Source organism: Anomalospiza imberbis, chromosome 5 (genome assembly GCF_031753505.1).
Source record: "Anomalospiza imberbis isolate Cuckoo-Finch-1a 21T00152 chromosome 5, ASM3175350v1, whole genome shotgun sequence".
In the NCBI taxonomy this organism is placed as follows: Eukaryota; Metazoa; Chordata; class Aves; order Passeriformes; family Viduidae; genus Anomalospiza; species Anomalospiza imberbis.
The window spans coordinates 37,547,473-37,567,447 of NC_089685.1; the positions used below are offsets into that span (position 1 = coordinate 37,547,473).

At 37.5% G+C, this 19,975-nt stretch overlaps 1 protein-coding gene across 13 annotated transcripts in view; it reads left to right on the forward strand.

The window, feature by feature from the left end:
• Positions 1 to 19,975, forward strand: part of NAV3 (neuron navigator 3) — a 515,975-nt gene that overhangs the window by 308,431 nt on the left and 187,569 nt on the right. Inside the window, exon 1 of one of the 13 annotated variants that reach the window (XM_068190283.1) lies at positions 3,805 to 3,947. The exons of the other annotated variants lie outside the window; for them this stretch is intronic. The gene's annotated coding sequence lies outside the window, so the exon portion shown is untranslated. Of the gene's footprint in view, positions 1 to 3,804; positions 3,948 to 19,975 lie in introns of those variants that run through there. 13 annotated transcript variants of the gene reach the window in all.

The following is a 19,975-nucleotide window of genomic DNA, read 5'->3' on the forward strand; positions in this document are numbered from 1 at the left end:
TTCAAGGCAAGTATTTGCTTTAAGCAGAAGTTTTAAAAGAATAGCAATCTAATCATATTTCATTTATTTAAAATAATGAAGATGAAATGGAGATAGGCACTATGGTGCTGGATACAATGAGGAGAGTCTGTTCCACTATGAAGCTATGACATTTCTGTTTTGGAGCAGTCTTCAAATTTGGCAAGGGAATACTGGAGGGTCAGCAAAATGCTCTTCACTCCTTCCCTGTGAAAAGTCTTCTGCAATTTGAGCAGGATGTGAGCGTTGGAAAGTCTCAGTTCACACAAGCTTTCTAATTGGAGATTAGAGAATAAACTACCCGTAATTATACTTGTACAGAACACACTCCAGTGTTTGGGCTTGCTTTTCCCAGCAACCAGAGGTCACTGTAACACTGGACATGGGCACTGAGAAAATTAAGGTTCTGCCCTGAGCAATAGGATATATCTTCCTCAGGCCTGGTTGGCATTTGGGGGAAACAGCATCAATGAAATAATAAAGAGGTTGTAGTTTAGAGCTCTGTTGAGAAGAGAAACCAAGTTTATGAGAAAGCTGGGGCTAAAGAAAGGGGTGAGAAAAAAAAATGGGGTCTTGAAACTTGGATGAGAGGTCAGAAGGAGTTCCACCAGTAAGAATTAAGTTATAATGTTGATCTGAGCCATATATAGTAGGGTCGTACCAGGAGTGGAAAAGGACACAGTCAAAACTAAGTTTTGGGAACCCTAATTTGGCAGAACAAATGTCCTCAGAGCCCATGATATTCGGGTAAATTAAGAAATTGCTAAGAATCCTTATTGAATTAGAGACTGAACTGCAAAAAACAAGAAGGCTATCTGAGGCACAAAAGACTGGGAAGGCATTAACTGTGGCTTCCCATGGTGCCTGGCTACTGTCACCTGAGCAGCACAGAACTTTGAAGAATTCCAGTTTGCTGAACTGACACTGCTGCTCTGGAAAGTGCCCCTGTCCCTGCTCTTGGGGGTTGCCCCTCCTCACCTGTCAAGCACAGGACCCTTCTTTATACCATCAATGTAGTTTCTCTGCTAAGGTGGTAAGAACATTCTGAAATTGAACAAGGAGGACAAGCAGATTTTTCCAAACACCAGATTGAAGCCCTAGCTAGGCTTTGTAGGATTCTACAATCCTACATGTTGCTTTTAAAATTTGTGAGGGAAAACAATGCAATAAAAAAAAAAAAAATCATTGTACAGATAATTTTTCAGTGGCTTCAGGCATAGTCTTGACACTGTTTCCTAATGAAATATAATTCTGGTTCACCCAGCTATTTCTCTACTAACACACTAAATAATCCAGTCCTTCACAGTTTGGCCACACATCTACAGAGCTCAAAACATCATAAAACTTTTCCCCTTTGCATAGAAATTGCCTTCACTTGCGAATGGTCAGCTGTATTGACCAACCTCTAATGCCAAATACTGAGAGCAGAACACGTGCACACTTTCTTTACTACCTTGTGGTACTGCAGAACCTGTTTATTTTCCCCTCAGAAAAGGTAGATGTTGATTTTACTCAGCAGAGTATTTTGACTACTACATTTATGTTTGTGCATAAGTCGTGGATAATTTGCCTTTCAGTTAACCTCATTCACTGTGTGACTATTGCAAATATTTTCTTTTGTAAACTGTGCATTTGCAAGAGGATCTTGAGGCCCCTGTTGGGATTCATTTGGATCTGCATGTAGATAGGAGTGATTCAGAAGAGTGTAAAAATAGGGTAGCTAACAGAGCTGTCTCTGCATAAAACACCACTGGGATTGTGTCTTGTAAGGAAAGGGTTGGAGTTGCAAAGAAATAAAAGCTCCCTTATGACTACTTAAATCACAGTTTTTGTCCTATTCTTACTTTATTTTCTAAATGCCCTTTTCTACTGTCTGGTGCCTAACACTTGCTGAAGAGTGAGTGTGATTCATTTTTGTTCTTTGCATTTTTCTTGTTCCTCTGCTCTTTACACACATTTCTCTCACTTCAGTGCCCAGGGCCCCACCTCCACTTCCCACCTCCTACCTGCTGGAGGAAAATAGGATCCAGTTTTCACAGTTTTCTTTCTATTGGCAGAAAGTCAAAAGTACCAGTCACAGCATGTCTCTTAATTCATAACTATGGAAGAGCTACAAGGATGAACAGCTGCTTTGGAGGGAAGGGAAGTACTTAAAAGGACAAATTTATGAAAGAATGTAGGTCTTTCTGAAGCAGTTAATTTCAGGCAGCTGTATTCTCCAGGCAGTTTGAGCTCTCGCCTTCACAAAATAATTCATCCTAATAATTCATTTAAGAAAGAAGGAGTTGATGGGCTTTTTTGTTGTTGTTGTTAAACAGCTTCAGTGGTGGTGATTTCTCGGATGGTGTACCAGCTGGTCATTTAGATCTGGGGCAGGCACCACTGCTGTGGAAGAGAATGCTATTTTCACTGCTATTTTCTCAGAATGCAACAGCTTCAGAAGTTTATTTTTCAGGAAGCTTACTGTTTAAGAAGGACTGCAATTGTTGTTCTTTTGCCTTTTCCTCCTTGCCTATGTGGCATTGGATCAACAAAGTGTTCAGCAGAATTCCAGTATGTTACTTTTTGGTGACAGACTGTAAAATATGATATATTTTTAATTAGATTACATACTGATGTGAATCAAATCCTATTCCAGTTTCAACTGTCAATATTTTCAAATAATAATTAAACTACTTTCAGTGCCAAGCCACACATGATATGAGAATTTGAAGAGTGAAATTTCAAAAGATGAGTAGCATGGTTGTAAAAAATCTGGGCAGTCTTTCTCAAAAGGGCAAAATGTCATTTAAATAGAGTTGAAAATTAATCCAAAAGAAATGAGGCAAAACATGAATTAGATTGGGCAGATCATTTGAGAAGATTAATGTGCTAAAGAATACATGGTGATTATTCTAGTGAGAAATAGAAAAAAACGTAAGTAGAAGCCTCTTAGCTAGAAATACTTTATACACTTAAGTTCCAACAAAATAGGTATGAAGTAGCCTCCTTCCAATATCAACAGACCAAGAGGAGGACTTTTTGGACTGTGCAGAAAATAAGATGTAAACCATTTGGCATTTTCTTATATTGATCATATTAACACTGAAAACTGCCTCCTTAGCAGGCCAAGTAAGCTATAGAGTCCTGTCTGAGCCTGCATGACCTGAGTCTTAAAACACGTTGAGTGTAATGCCTAAAGAAAACCTGATGTTCAGTGTGCTGGTCATGTGCAGTGAATGTTGTCTTCTCTAGTCACCCATGTTAGTGGCCCATGCATGCCCAAAGGCTGCTGTCCATGGCAAGGTAGGCACCCCATCCCAGTGAGCTGACTCAGTACTTCCATATCTTGTTGCGCTTTGACCTGTGCATTAGTACTTGTGTACCAGCAAAGCATGAAAATACTGCAGCTGGAAGCTGGGATTCACTCCCTGAGGGACAGGACGTTTACCCTTCAAGAGTACTTCCAGGGTGATAGAGTTTATTAGAGTGTACCTGCACTTCCAGAGTGGGCATGTCTGCTGTTCTCCTAAAGATGTCTTTCTATCAATCTGCAATGTCCTCTCTTGTAGGTGGATATTACACTATCTAATGCAAGAAATACTTTTTTATTCCTTATTTATGTAGTTGCATTGAAAATCCTGGAGTGTAGGAGGACTTCTTGATGCTGTAGTACTTTAATTAGTAACACACACAGCACTTTGTTTAGCTGCTCTAGAATATTTTTGAATCTCTGCAATGAGGGAGTGTTATAGTTTAAATCATTACAGCTGCTGTTATTTCTGAAATGCATTTCGGGGGCAGTGCAGTAGTTGAAACTCTCTAGATGTTTCTCTTCATTAGTGGTGCTGCACTGGCTCTAAGAGCAATTTGGGGAGTGTAATAGGTGCCAAAAAGAAAGGACTTGCTGGTGGAATTGCAGAGATTGGGCAGGCTACAGGGAGAGACAGGTAATATTTTTTTTGGTGTAAATTTCACATATTAGAAGTGGACTTAGTTCCATTAACAATTTTCCTTCTCCTTACTAAGCTGAGATACTTTGGGCTGTCACTTGTTCTTCTTTGGGAGACAAAATACTGAATTTTTCTTTTTGTCAACATTTTGAAAATCTCGATTTGCACTACAATATACTGAGAAAAGTATTTGAAGCTCATGTAAGACTCTGTAAGCTGGGAGAAAAGAAATAATATAATCAGCACCAAATGTGTTTTCTCCAATGTTGCTATTTTTTCAGTGATTCTAGCGTATGTTCCTGAAGTTTTACTTTGAAAATAGGATGCAACTACATTCCAAATGCTGTGAGCTTCTCCCAGGCTCTGTTTGCTGCCGTGCTCCCTCCCTAGCACCTCTCCTTTTTCTGTCAGCTCAGTGCATCTGAGGGGCTGCCTAAGTTGAGCTGGCAAGCTGCTCTCATTGGAGCTCAGGCTTTCCTTTGCCTTCAACTTCAACACAATTAAAATGAATGATACACCTTGATGCTTAAAAGGTGCAGGCTGTTCTGGGAAGGCATGGACAAGCTGAGTACATTCAGATGGTTCCACAGGTTTCCAAGCACAGGACATGGGTCCTGCCCTTAAAGCTGTTTTGCTGCCAGGTCCAAGTGCTGTTAGTGATGAGAAAGGCTCAGGAGTAAAGGCTGTAGCAGCAGCAGCTGCTTAAGGAGATGTGCCTTTCAGCTGTGTGAGGAATCTCCAACAGTCAGGAGCTGATTGATGCAATGTGGATGCTTTTGGGACAAATGGCTGATAGGATGAGAGTCAGAGTGGGCTAAAAGCACATACAGAATGTTATTAGTTTGCTCCAACCAACATCTGGCCTGCTTTGAGAGGTGTTTGAATGCAGCTATTGTAAAAAACAGGACTAATTTTTTTCATCAAAAACACATTCCTGGCATAGTGGCCTAGTTTCCTCCCCCTGTTCTGATTTGTTTTCTTACTGAACTGTGAAGCTGGTGGTGTGGGTGGGACTAGATGTTCCTTTTCTTACCCATGTGCACATGCTATTTTTAAATTTTTTTTTTCAGTTTTGGTTAATGCATTTTGGTTTTTTCTCCTTAGTTGACAGGTATTTTGATGATATTACAGTTTCATGAGTCTAAGTTAAGTGAGGGTCAAAAATATAATATATCCCTAGTATTTCTAGAGCAGAATTTTCAGCTCAGTCATTGCTGCAGTTCTTTGGATTTCCATCATATTTTGATAGAAATAACAAAGTCACCTGTTATTACATGTGCAGCACATATTTCCTCATAACCAATTAAAATAAAATTATATTTTTTCAGTATTTGAATATGCCATGGTATTTGAGACTCTCAAGCATCCTACACTGTATACTTTGGTAGCAGGATAAACAGGCAGACCTGTGAACAAGTTCAAAGACTGAGGTAGGATTTTTAGTTGGTAGAGCAGCCAGCCAGTTTGTAGTTTTTCTCACATTTTTTTCCAGAATTTTTTCCTGGAAAATTTTAATGATCCCAAATGGAATAGTATGCAATGGAATAGTAATAAGGAATACAGAAAAGGCAAAGCAGACTGGGGTCTGCCTCTGCCTAATGGCAAAACATTCTTCCTTGTTAGTTGATAGCATCTACACATGTAAGCCAGGAAAGATTTTTGAAACAGAAAACTTCAAATAGCTTATACTGACTATCAGAGTGTTTTTACTTGCTTGCAAGACTGTTGAATTCCTGTCACCAATATGCAAATATGAAATATGTTTCCTGGTATACACACTCCTATGTGATACTTCAGAATAAGAGATCAGGTGATTTTACAGTGATCCTTTCATGATGTGAGTCTGATTTCTTGGTTCACATTCTGATCTGGTTTGGGACAGTCTTTTCTTTCTTTGGCTGCTCTATATTCTTATTGACTTTTTCCAAGCAGAGAATCAGGTGCTCTTCTAAATTTTAACATCATCTTAAAGATTCTGACTTGCAGTGTGTCCTGGGAGGTTTGTAATAGATTTCTTCATATGCTATTTATGTTCTTTTATTAATTCTTTTAGCCTTGTGGAAAAAAGCTGATGATCTCATTTAATACTTATTTTGATGTGATGGAAAAAGAAATGTTTCACATTGAAAATAAAATAGATTTTTAAACAGGATTTAATGAATTATATCTGGTTTGTTTAAGTTGCAAGAGCAAATACGTGCTGTTGGCTGTTTAGAATACACTGTGGCTCTGGCCTGCTTATGGATGCCACATATTTTGTTTACATAAAGCTTCACTTGAAAGAGTCCCTTTAGAGTTAATAAACATTTGTAACCACCTGAGACTTTGAAGTGCAAATTATTTGACCAACATTTGCCCTTGAAGCAATAGTGAATGAGAAGATGGAGACAGTCAGGAGAATGAGAGTCTGGCAACAAGTTGAGAGTCTGGAATTGCTGCTGTAGAGGGGATGCCAATGATTTAAACAGAAAATTGAGGATAAGAAAAGGGTTACAGCTGCTCATCAACAAAAGTCAGGAGGAAGTTACATGTTGGTTTGTCTTGGGATAGTAGTGCCATTCTTTCCTGCAATCTAAAATGCTTTAGTGGTCAGTGTAAGTGAACATCAACACAGCCTACTTCTCCTTGGCTGTAAGCAATCCAATATAGTTCTTACTCCATGTGAAACACCCTGCTATTGAAATTATATATAGAGTCCGGTTTGTAACAAAAAAACTTTCCAAATTCTTTCTGCCAAAAATCCAATTCAAGAAAACACCCCACTTCCATAACACTCTAGATTGCTGCTTAACAATTGCTTAAGATTGGCTTTTATCATACTCCTTCCAGTTTTGACTTTAGACATTTGAGTGATTCTTTCAAGAAACAACCACAAATTGCATGTAGTTTTCTTTTACACAGTGTTAACAAACAGTGAGAATCCTGCAATTCCCGTTTGTCTCCAAAGGTGGTGATTTTTAAATGCTCTTTGCAGATTTTCCTTTTGTAAATTAAATATGTGCTTAGAAACAAATGCTTTAGGAAACCAGGCTGAGAACAATTCTCTCACTAAATTACTGATTTGTTCAAAAAGTTGATGTTGATATTGGAATTGATCGCAGCTTATCACACTGATCATTTCCTTCCCTTTCTCTCACTAAGAATTTACATTAAAATGAAGCTCACCAGCAGCTCTAGTTCTGTATGTGTGGACTGTTTAATTGGAACTCAAAACACCACATCAAAGTATGGCCCTTTCCCTCACTATTTTCCCCCGGTGCCAGACTCGTAATACTGCCTTATTGTTTAGCCAGATGAGTAATGATACATACAGTTTAGGTCTGACTTGGGAGGATTCAGGGCAGCACTTTCACCAGGTAAGATGGTTGTCATTCGATGAGGGTCCTGGCAGGGGACACTCAGTCTAGTGGGCCATGGAGAGCCATGACTACTGGTAGGTCAGCTGTAACTTGAGACAGCTTCAGCCCCTTAATTCATGAGAACTGTAGGACAATTTAGTCAGCTGGCACAAGGCAAAGCATTTTTAAAGTTAATTAATTAACTTTAATTAATGCCAAAATATTGGCCTGATACGTAGCTGGCTCAGGATCAGAGGAGAATGAAAGCAATTTATTGTTTTCATCAGTATGTACACTGACATATAAATGTATTAATAGTGCTTGACATATTTATATTATTACATGGAAAGGATGGATAGCTCTAGAGTAAATTACTGCTGTTACTTTATTTCTCATATGTAGTTATTTTTTATTTCCATAGATGGAATAAACTGAATTTGCTAGAAGAAATTGACTGCATTTCTATGCTCTATCAAGTTACTAGGCAGCTGCTTAGATATACATTCTCACATCTCTCCCCATATCACCTCCTTCAGTGAGATAAACCCCTAGACAGAGGTTTCACCACATTATGAAACCCTGTTCTCAAAATCTTTTTCTGTATTTTTATTTCTAGCCTTCAGTTCCTATTAAATACGTGATCACTTATTCAAATGTGTGATCAGCTTGTTTGTACCAATATATGTGCCAGGCCTGGGATACTTTTTGATTCTAAAGGTAGAAGAACAAAAGGGGATAGTGAAACAGTGAGATACAGGTGTTTATCCATATTCATATTCCAGGAGTGGGGCCCTCCTGGAATGCTTACATCTCTATGAGCTCCTGCTTTGCAAATTCCCCTTGTCCCTTTGCAGAAACAAGTCAATACAGAACAGATGTACTCCATTCAGTCTTGCTCCAGTAGAAATCACCAGATAAATTAGCAAAGATTTCACTAAAACTGTGAGGAAGAGTGTCTGCCATGCACTTTTTCTACAGACCCCTCCTATTCCACTTTTTCAACCAGATGCTCCAGAGTCAACCACAAAATTAGAGTTTAAAGATAGTCATGCACTGCATGTGGGATTAGTCTCACTAGTTTTTGTCCTCTAAAAAATAGGAATTTAACTCCAGAGAGGAGTTCATTCTTCTTGTATTAGGCTTCCATCCTGCTTGGGTTAAACTGCTTCACAGCTTCCTGTTTCTCTCAGTACCGACTGTCGATGGGGCCTAGATGCCTACCTCAGGCTAGATGCCTGCATTTTGGAGGAAAATATCTGTTTCTTAAATGACTTTAAGTGATTGGCCATATTTATTTCCATATCAGACAAACTGGTATGGAATATGCATATAAGTATAAATAATTTAAACATACATATTTAATCAAATAAGCAAATCGCAGCATCGTTATGCAAGGTTAATATATTACATATTATTTTATGTATCCTGTTGCAATTAGTTGGTGCATTTATTCCTGTGAGCCCCTCAGGTGTGGGAACAGCAGAGGTCACAGATCTGAGCTGGGAGTGTGTGCCATTGTTGGATGCAGCCCTGCTTTTCCATAGGTCTCTTCCTGTGTAAATGCCGGCTGCTAGTGCTCTCCTGCACTCTCTGTGTCACTGAGCTGTGGGATGAGTGACTCGCATGGTGTGAGGGTGGGAGGTGACACTCCTTCTCCACCAGAGTTAGTCACAGCACGTCCTGCTTTCCTGACTCACCCGGTGGCCTCAGTGCCACCCGCTGTTCCGAGAGCTCCCTTCTCAGGTTTTGCTGTGCTTCTGGCAGTGCTGGCCTTCTCCTGCCTGCCTTGAACTGATTTTGATGCCTGGCAAAGATGACAGTGTTAGAGAAAGCAGTTCATTCCACCTAATTCCTCATGAAAAAGGATTATGGCAGAACAAAGTTTTGAATGGCATTATTGAAGCAATTGATCCAGTATAGAAACAAGACAGCTTTCTAAGTGTCTGCAAACACGACAGAGCATCAGATACTCATTAGTACCATAAGCTTACAATAAGCTGTGATGAACACTTCAATTTGCTCATCAGTGCCAAGGGGGGATGTGGTTGGTTGGTTAGTTTGTTTGTTTGTTTAGCTCCAGGCCCTACTTCTTACTCTAAATGCAACAATTCTTCTGTTTATATGTTGCCTTTAGTGGAGATATTTCTGCTTTCTTATGGTACAGGTAGGGGCAGGCCAAACCCCAGAAACTGTAATGAAAGATCCAGCTGAAAACAGATGAATGTGTTTTAACTCCTTTGTGAGGAGAGGGATGTTATTTATTTTTTGTATCAGTATATGCTGCAGTTGGATGTTCTTGAGGGAAGTGAAGATCTTGCTTGTACTTGATGTCATGACACTGGGTGTCCTGCTAGTAAACAGATTTCCTGAAGCACATTCCTAACCCTTTGTCTGGAATAGCTAGTAAAAAAATCAGATTTTAGTAGGTTATTCCTAGTCAATGGAAGAAAAGAGAAATTTTTAAATCCCATTTTCTACCTTACATGAACTTAGGACGACTTTCTATCTTAAGAGGTAAAATACCTAAATAATCTAGGCCAATCTCCTTGCCTACATCCCAAGATTGTTTTAGCCGCAATCTTAACATTAAATATTTAATTATTCTGTACATTGATACTATTCAGCTTATTTTGTGATTTTGTTTTTTTTTTTTTTTTTCTGCAGTGATTTTTCTGACCCTGAGTTTTATCTCTGCTTCTTCTAGTCAGCTCATTTATCTTTGTTCATCATCTTAACAAAAACAATTTTCACAAAGTCATTCTGACAAATTTATTTGAATCCCTGAAAACCTTACATTTGCCTTTGCTCCAAGCAAAACTCCATGCCTAGCTGTCACTTACAGATATACCTTATCTCTTCATTTAGATATGTCTTCAGAGAGACAACTTAAAACATATCAACCTGCTCTCTTAAGGGAAAAAGCAGTAATGAAAAATATAAGAATATTTTATGAAAGAATATATTCTTTCATAACTGTTTTCCTCCTTAGTTCTCAATATTTGTGTGAAATATTCCCTCCTTATTTTAAGATTTACAACACAACATCCAGCAGAACTACATGAATCAGTGGACTGTTTTTAAGGCATCTGTGAAAAGTAGTTGAAAAAACATTTACTGTAAGTCAGTTTACATTGCTATACAGAAAAGAGTTCTGCAGGAAAATGTTTTGAGGCCATCAAAGATTTTGACAGCCACTCAAGTTCTGGATTCAAGATAGACCTAGATTCAAGGTCTGCCAAGGATATAACAAGAATTGATGGCAAAAATTATATTTCATGCAAAAACAGGAGAAGTAATGATATGGAAGTATTTTCTGTCTTTGCCCTTCTCAGGCTGAGAGCAATTTACTCTTCCCAAAGATGAGTGTAGAGAGCAAGATTAAAGGGCATCTTAAAGCTTAAAAATGATGGTGCTAGAAATCAGAAGCATCAGTAGGAGCTTGTAGGTGGAGAAATACAAAAATAGGATAAACACTACTTTTGAAAGTTTGCTGTTTTAAAGGGGTGGAGCACTTTCAATCAGCTTACACAGGAGAGGTGGATACAGAGGCCCTGCATCTCCAGGAGCCACATGAACTGCATCAGGGCTTAAGAGAGCATTTCTACTTCTAGGGACCCGGACTAGGTCGTGTTGTGTCTGTCATGGCTCTCTAAAAACTCCACAGCCACAGTGACAGGATAAAAGATGCCAGTTCCTTCCAGCCAGGAACAAAGAACAGACTAAAGTAACTTTATAAATTCTTTCAAGGAACATTGAAAACAGGCAATGGGAAAAAAAAAAAAAAAAAAGCCTGTTTGTTGCTTTAAGCCTTTGTTCTGCCTCCTGACTTCAAGTGAATGAATACATGAAGTTTGTTTAGAAGTGTTTGGGTTTCCCTGCAAATTCTGATTCTGACAGCTTTCCACGAAAGAGGTAAACTTGTGCCAAAGTCAGATGGTCTGGTCAGTTGAAAAAACAACATAAGAAACTGAGCATGCCACAGCTACTTTGAGGTGTTTGCACTGCCTGTTCCCATGAAGGGCACCAAGAGGGGTTTGTACATAGCTGAGGATTTGCACAATTCTACAAGTTGTGCTTCAACATCATGCCTTTCCTAATTTTTGTTGCCTCTCTTCACATGGCTTTGCTGTTCATTTAGCTGTTAGATTATTCAGAACTCTGCTTACATAGTGTGTATTCAGTGACTGAAATATATATAGCTAAAACAATTAGATGATAACCATACTATATAACTGGGGCTTTAATAAATTTTCTCAATTCTTGGCTTCCTGAGTCTTTGGGGTCGATCAATCCAAATGCACACTGTAGGTTTTATGGGTTTGTGCTTTTTAAAAAAAAATTTTACTTAGCTACTGCTGAAGGACATGGGTGAGCCTCTCATGTAAACTGGAATGCCCAATAAACTTGTAAATTTTGTTTTGCAAAGAATGGACATTATGCAAATACATTGTACATGCTATTGTTTTTCAGTAACCTTTGCTTTCCGTCAGGTACGTTCAGATGGGTTCCCCACTCTGTGGGCAGTTTGTTGGTTGAGCATCATTTCAAAGCTGATTATGCAGAATTGTCCTGTGCCCTCTGTATCACTGCAGCTGTTGTGTGATTGGAATTTGGAGCGTGCTGACATAATTAATTTAAATACATTGTTCTTAAGAGAATTATTTACAGAAATATGTTGTGCCACTGGATATCACTGTAAGCACTTTAAATACCATTTTTAGGGTATAATATTTTTAATGGCTTACAATACAAGACAGTTTATCATTTGTATGCTAAAATACATCTTTTACTGCAATATTTTAGTTTTAGGATGTTCCTTGGGGATTCAAATCCTGCAAGCTTGTTTGACATGTAACAAAGTCACCTACTTTGCACTGTGGTATAAACAGTTGCTTATAAGAGAATGCTTCTGTGGATTAGAAATTGAAGGAATATAGTAAATTCATCTACACAATACATTTTTATATATATAAAATATTTTTATATATCTATTTATATATATGTATATAAAGATTAATTATGGTGAGGAACCTTTAATCTATCTAGCTGAGATGGGACTTTTTTTACTGTAAAACCACAGACTAGAGAATCCATTTGCTTACTTTCATTCTTTTTTAATGTATGGAACATCTTTTTTTTTTGGTCAAAGAGACACAGATGAAACTTAAGTAGTTCAGCAGACTCCAGATCAGAGCTTGAGACTTAAAAGAGTTTTACTGCTGTTATTCAAGAATAATTATTAGGCAGATAATGCCAATACCATTATAACCCTTAACAAGATAATGACAGTAACATAAAATGAAGCATTGGTGTAAGTATGGGATTTTATTCCTGATAGTGAAGTAACATTAAACTGTCCAGGGAAGGTGAGAACAAAGCCATCTGGTGCAATGTTTGAGAAACCTCTCTGTGGGACTGCAACTTGAGAGATATACCAGTTTCATAAAATTTCAAACTTGACTTTCCACTCTGAGTTACCAAATGTAAAAAGAAAAAGCATTAGTGTTTTTTATGTTCTCAGAAAGTTCCCCCAAAGCATTTGTCCTTACATCAAAATGAGAGATATTCAGCAAGTGCTATTAAAAATCTGCAATCCTCTGTTATCAGGGACCTTCAAGAGCAACTATAAGAATTTAAGGAAAAACTTGTTTTAAGGACTATTCTTTTACATATTTATGCACTAAATAATGTAGGAAATTGTTGGACTTTTAACAAAGGATATCCTTTGTACAGTAATTCCTGAAATATGATCTTCCTTCCTCCCCCAAAGAATTTATGTTCCTATGACCTATCTCTCTTGCATTTAGGTGTCTATATCCATCACTCTCATTCTCAGAACTCCCACTCAGCAGCTGTCAATTTTGGCAGTGCTCATGTTCTGTCCATAGCCAATGCAGGTTTTTACATTAAGGATCTGCACAGACATGAAATTTTACCTCTGAGAATGCTCAGAAGCTGCATTGGCTTCACAAAGTCAAGTATCTTGCCAGCAAGGTTTATTTAAAGGGCAGGTGAAATAAGCACCTGCCTATTTTAACAACATTTAGAGCTGGGTAAAAAATAACCCTTGCCAGCGTTTCAGAATGGAATATTTATTATTCATCAGCAATAAGCATTTCTTTAAAAACAACAAAAAAAAAAAAAAAGCTAGCATGTGTAATTTATCTTTTTTCCTATGTTATCAGGGAGTTAGGAGGTTAATGGGAAAAGGTCCAAAAAACCCCATTTTTCTTGTTGAAAAAAGTAGACTAAATGGAGGGGTGTCAACATAAGTCCCCAGAGTAATACTCCATATCCCTGTGAATCATTGAACAGCTGTGTGGGCTGTCCTGGAGTGCCAGCATTCTCAGAGCTACCTGAGGAGTGAGCTACTGGTGCCATTAGTGCCGAGCAGCACTACAGTCCAAGAAAACAACTGAGGCTGACATGGGATGGGACACAAGGTGGTAGGCAGCTGCATTAGAGACTAATTTGAGAGGAGACATGGTGATGCTTCTACTGGATCATTTCCATTTCATACTTACATTAGTAGGACAAAATACAAAAAGGCTCTTGGAAGGAATGGCTGGAGCACAATCGCCTCTGTCCAAAATAAATGCTATAATCTTTAGCCAGCAGAGTTGTTTGTGTTTTCAGTGAGTCCCTTTCTTCCTCATCTGCTTCCTGCTCACAACTTCCCAAATCTTGAACTATTTTCTCTATAGTGATGTGGCTGCAATGAGAGTATCCCCTTCCTAATCCTTTACAGAAGCCTTTAGTCCCAAGGGGTGAATGTGTGGGAGGTGGAAGATATGGATTTAATTAAATTTTCAGGCACTGGCCCTTTAAAGTGAGTTAGTCTTTATCCTTCATTTCTAGTCTGTCATCCAAGAGACATGGTATCACCAGAATGCGTATTTTAAATGAAAATATAGGACAGTGAATGAAGAGTTACAGATGTGGAAAGCAGTCCCCTGAAGAAGAGGGCCCTGTGTATGACAGTCATGAGGACCCAGGGAGCAAGCCTCAAACACTAAAGCACCATTTTGTCTCAAAAAAAGAAGGGGGTTTCATTGTCTTTAGAGGTAAATCATGGGTGAAAAAAAAATCAAGTCATGGATCATATATGTTTGGAGTTATTTTGCATGGTGCTGTGGTCATATAGAAGGGTGTAGGAGAATCAAAATCTGGTAGAATGTATGCATAGGAGACTGCAGATTGAACAGTGAATGAAAACCCCCATGCCCTAAGGTCACCCCTCTGTGTCACCCTGCCTCTTCTCATGTGATGTGTAGCCAAAGCATTCACATTTAGGCACCTTTTAGGACAGAAAGGAAGGGTGTTAAGAGCATTTTTAGTAGGAATCTTTCATAGCAGGCGATCCCCAAATGGGCAATAATTAGCATTGACTCCATGATTCACAGAAGGCTGATCAATTATTATTACATTATATTATATTATATTATATTATATTATATTATATTATATTATATTATATTATATTATATTATATTATATTATATTATATTATATTATAATATTATATTATATTATATTATATTATATTATATTATATTATATTATATTATATTATATTATATTATATTTAATTTTGAGAAACCCATGGCTTTTATAGACTGTTACAATACAGTTAGACCTAATGGGTCCTCCAATCCAAACACTATCACCACTGGTTAATTAAGAAACCACCCTTTGGTAAACAAATCTCCATAAAACATTCCACATGTTCACAATAACAGGTGCAGCAAGTGAAGATAAGAATTTTTTCTCAATCTCTTCTCTGGTCTTCTCACAGCCTTTACCAGAAAGGCCTGGGAAAGTTGTGTTGCTCTTTGTGGCCAGAGAGCTGCTGCCACAGGAATCTAGAACCTTTTTCTTTCCATTGTAGGATCCTTCCAAATCTGGTTGTGTTACAGAAGGTGTACATGAGACACATCTTTCATGAAGAAATGAGAAAGATTAGAACACTGATTCCCATTTGAGATGAAAAGTCTTCTGTTGTTGTAATTATAAGATTATTTTCTCCTCTTCATTGTTTAAGAATATTGACTGACAGATTTACTTCATACATAAAATTAATTTCCCTGAAATATTGCAAATTTAAATATTATTATAATCAGAATGGGTAGGTATGTATTATGGGCAATGCTTTCAGTGTTGATCAGAGGAAAAAAAAGAAGTGTCCTGAAGTGGTATCCCTATTGTACCAAGCTGCATTTTTAGTCTTTCAAGTCCTTGAAAGACTGCATTTCTTGAGCTGAAGAGAAGTAAGTGTAGGCTGTCATCTGTGTAAGCATAATTTCATTTTCATAAGTTTCAGATAGGTAGCAAAAGGCAAAGCAGTTGCACACATGACCATTACAACTCTCACATTCACCAGCAAGGCCTGTTTTAACAGAGATAAATGGCAGTAAGGGTCTCAGATCACAACACTTCAAATCATTAGCTTACTCAACATTATTGTGTTACCGATAGCACCTCAATGATGTTCTGAATATGTACAAGACCATTATTGATATTAAAATCATAGAGTTGGTGAAAAACAACTTACAAACATCAAGGCACAGAGAAAAACTATCCAGGAGTTAAAATATCTTGTTAAAAAATACGTAGCTCAGAAAGCAGTGTATTTTGTTTAGTTTGATTTGTAAAACTGTTCTTCCACATGAGAGGAAACTAGACAATTTAAATTAGTTATGTAAGCCTCAAAAAGTGCTGAAGACTCTATATTTGAAGTTGGTTATGGTCTTACTTGCTACTGTTTTCTCACAAGAAGAGAACAAATATATGTCTTAATATTTTTGTATTTTTATGTATCAGAAATCTGCCTTTCCATACTGAAAAAGAAGTGCTAGCAAAGAAGGTTATTTTGATCCTTGGGCCAGGTTCTTTAGTGCCAAATTGCAGTGTGGAAAGAATCTCCCTGTCCAAGTTAAAAATCCTTAAAATGAGCTTTGATGGAAAATCTGGAGTAGTTTCATGGTGGAATCTTCTCAGCTCCATGTGAGGAGCTGATTTGCAAAGGCAGGTGTTCACCCAGAAATGGTCTGTTTTATAGCAAGAGTGTCTTTTTGCTTGTGAAAAAAACCCAAACAAACAAACAAAACAAAAACAAACAAACAAACAAAAAAACCCACAAAAACCCAACAACAAAGCAATAATGTTTTTGTTCTCAAAATTATTTATTTCATGCTTTCTACTAAGATTGTAGAAGTCTTGTCTATTCATCTGTGGTGTTATACTGGTGAGCCATAAAGGAAACCTGTTCAAATTCAGTTAATTTTTCCTTTTACAGGAAACGTAACTTTATTCGCTGTGGGTTTCTTTAATGAAGTGAATGCAGGACTGGTCATGAAACTTATCTTGGCAGTGACAAGATATACATGAGACTGGAGATTCACACAAATGGGGTTTCTGTTACTCTGGTTACCAAGAAAACTAAAGCATGGCTTTCTTGAAGCATATATTTTTTTTTTCCCCTTAATGTGAAGGGGATTGTTGAGAGAGCCCAGGTGATAGGAAACTGCTTATCTGAATCACACTGCTTATCTGAACTAAAATGTTGACACCTTCTTAGTGGTATCACTAGGTGTAACACTTATGCTCCTTGGGTAATCCTGGTCTTCCTTACTGTAATAAAATTATCCAAGATATTAGTTTAAATCAATGTTTTATGTAAAAGCTGCATTGAATAATAGGTCCAGTATTTTATTGTACTTTCACTAAATGGATGCTGAAATGCACTTTAAAGACTCTATCTCTATATATTTAGATATATGCATATCTATATCTAAGAAATATTTCCAAAGTTTATGAACAAATATATGGCATATTTATAACAAAAAGTCTCAAGGTCGAATGCTTTGGAGGATTGCTTTGTGCGGGTGGCACTTAATATTGTCTCCTGATAATTCAGGAAGCTCGAGGCCAGTGTTAATAACTGTGGTGCTCTTGCTCCCTTGGCAAGTTCCACTTCCCCACAGCACAAGCCTGTAGAGAAGCAGCTGCCAGTTCAGGGTCTCTGCAGCTTCAGGACGAAGATCTGGCTCCTTCCAGTGGCATTTTTTTGCTATTGCACAAGACTGAAGCCAGTAAATAAAACTATGTGATTAAACTGTAAAGCAAATCAGTGGGATTTTTTTCAAAGTATGAACAAGTGAATTTATTCTATAAAGTGTTGGATTTTTATCTGGGCCAATATACAAGTTACTCAGTGAACCTTATATGCAAATAACACACACACACACACACAAATACACATTCAAAGAAGCTGTTACCTTCCATCTGGCACAGAAGCGTCAAAAGTATTGCTCCTGTGCCATTGGTGAGTATTAGACACAAACATATGTGTTAAATAAATTCTGAGTTGGGGTTTGGGAAGAAATAAGTAGAAAGGGAGCGCAGTAAGCCAGTACTAATGTTACTTCAGTGACTTGATCACAAACTGCAAGTGGAACTTGGAAATATAAAACAGCCCTCTTAAAGTTGGGTAAGTCACCTAAAGCTTGCCAGTGATTGTTGAAGAGTATTGTTTCTAGTAATTTTCTTAGCTGGGATTAGTGGAGTTATGTTTAATTGTGTATTTATCTGTAAACTGCTGAGTAGTGTTGATGGATACATGCTGCTATTTACAAAACACAATTGTACTACAGGGATTCTGACATTTTGGTTAATTGGCATGTATCCTTCTAAGTGGTTTCTATTCCTTAACTCATAATTGTTCTCATTTGCTCAGTGGGATTCAGAAACAGGGTTAGTAAAATGTCAGTTAATACTCATTTCATTTTGTTAAATAAAGTGCATTGGCTTCCATCTTGCCTATAAATTAAGTCATTCTAGTTTCATTTTCTGGCTATATATTTTTAATTGTGTAAATATTTTTCTCATGTAATTTGCTTAATGTTATGAAAAGTGCCACCCCCAGACCCTACATTTACTTCATAGCAAATGAATTGCAGAGTATTTTCTATAGCCAATTAAATCAAGACATAAGTTGAATGGTTGATCTGTCTCTTACAGCAGTCTAAATGTGATCCATTGTTTTCAGTGTTAGTCTTTTTACTTGCTAAGTGGAAAACTGAAACTAATAAATTATTCTTCTGCATCCCAGAGGCATAACCTTCAATAAGAAAATATTTAAAAGGTTAGATCCTGCCTTCCAGTTGAGATTTCCTTAATGTATAGGCAGTGGGAAGGAGAAAGGCATCTCTCTGCAATCTGATTTCCTCACCCTAATTTAACACTAAACAATGTGTTGCCCAGCTTCTCTTTATAAATACAAACTGCTTCAGGGACACTCTTAACACATGCTTTGCTACCCACAATTTATTAGCCAAGAACAGCTAAGACAAAATAAAGTTGTGGTCATGCCCTCTCCTCTGGCAAATCCTCTTTGCAGGGACTCTGGGACTGTTATGCAGGCTCTGTTGGATATTCAGCATCCAGGGTAGGCCACACACTGGACAACCTCCCAGGAAATAGATATACAGCGTTTATAGCCCATTTTGTAACATACTCAGCAACAACAGAAACAATTCATCAATCTCTTCTTTTTCAAGGGCAATTTGAAAAAGTGTCCATGGGTGAAAAGTCCTAAGTGCTATCAACTATCATTTGTTTCCAATGGCAACATTTTAAGTAGAGTGAAAACATTACACTAGAAGTCACATAGCCCTTTTATAAAGTTAACAGTGCCATATTTGCATTTTTGCTGACTGTTAATATTCTAGTCTTGGGGCTATTTAATAGTTTCATTTCCCTTTATTTTTCATAAAGAAAAAAATTATGAAATGTATTGTTATAATCCAAACAGAATGAAGGACATACTACTGCTCTGCTGAGAAGTAGCATTGTGTATTGCTGTGAAATACTGCAACCCAGGTATACTGCTAGCAACTTTTTTTTTTTTTTAATAGATAAATTTTCCTTCCATTTATCCAACTGTTATTTACCACAAAATAAGCACTAAAGAAAAATCTGTGAGAAGCTTGGTCTTGCCTACAAATTCCTTTTGGGAAATGGAGTTGTTAAAAAGCCTCCCCACCCTCAAAGGTGTTTATGATAGTGAGCATTGGAGGACAGCATTTTAAGTCTGCCATGCTAATGAATGGGGATACAATTGTCTCCTGCAGAATATTTTAAAGGACAAGTGATGAGAACTGGATTCCGTCTGTTCATTCCATATATCTTTTTCATATAGTGGAAAATTATTTAAATATTCTTGAAAATTAACCTATGATCCTAAATGGCATGGAAGTCTGTCAAGGTCTTATTGTACCTCAGTTGGCAGCAAGTGCTGTTCTCCCTGTCCAGCAGCACTGGCACATAAGAGAGTGACAGAGGCATATGGAAAGCCATGTTTTTGATAGCAACAGGGGACAATTTCAAGAGCTGAGATTCTATATTTTGTAGCAAACAAACAAACAAAAACTCAGGAAGTATCCAAATTCTTGGAATATTCATTTTCCCAGCAAGCATTTTTCTAAAAGTACCTGATATAATAGCTCACAGAAGAAATTATTTTCAACTCAGAATATCTGGGATGTAGTCTCAGCTGTTTGCCATTGAGTGAGCCACATTAAAAAAGAGCCAGTATGCCTTAGTTTCCTCACATCTACAGAAATAATAAATAGGAGTGATCTCATGTATGCCTGGAAAGTATGCTGAGCTGATCTAGTGAAAGACACT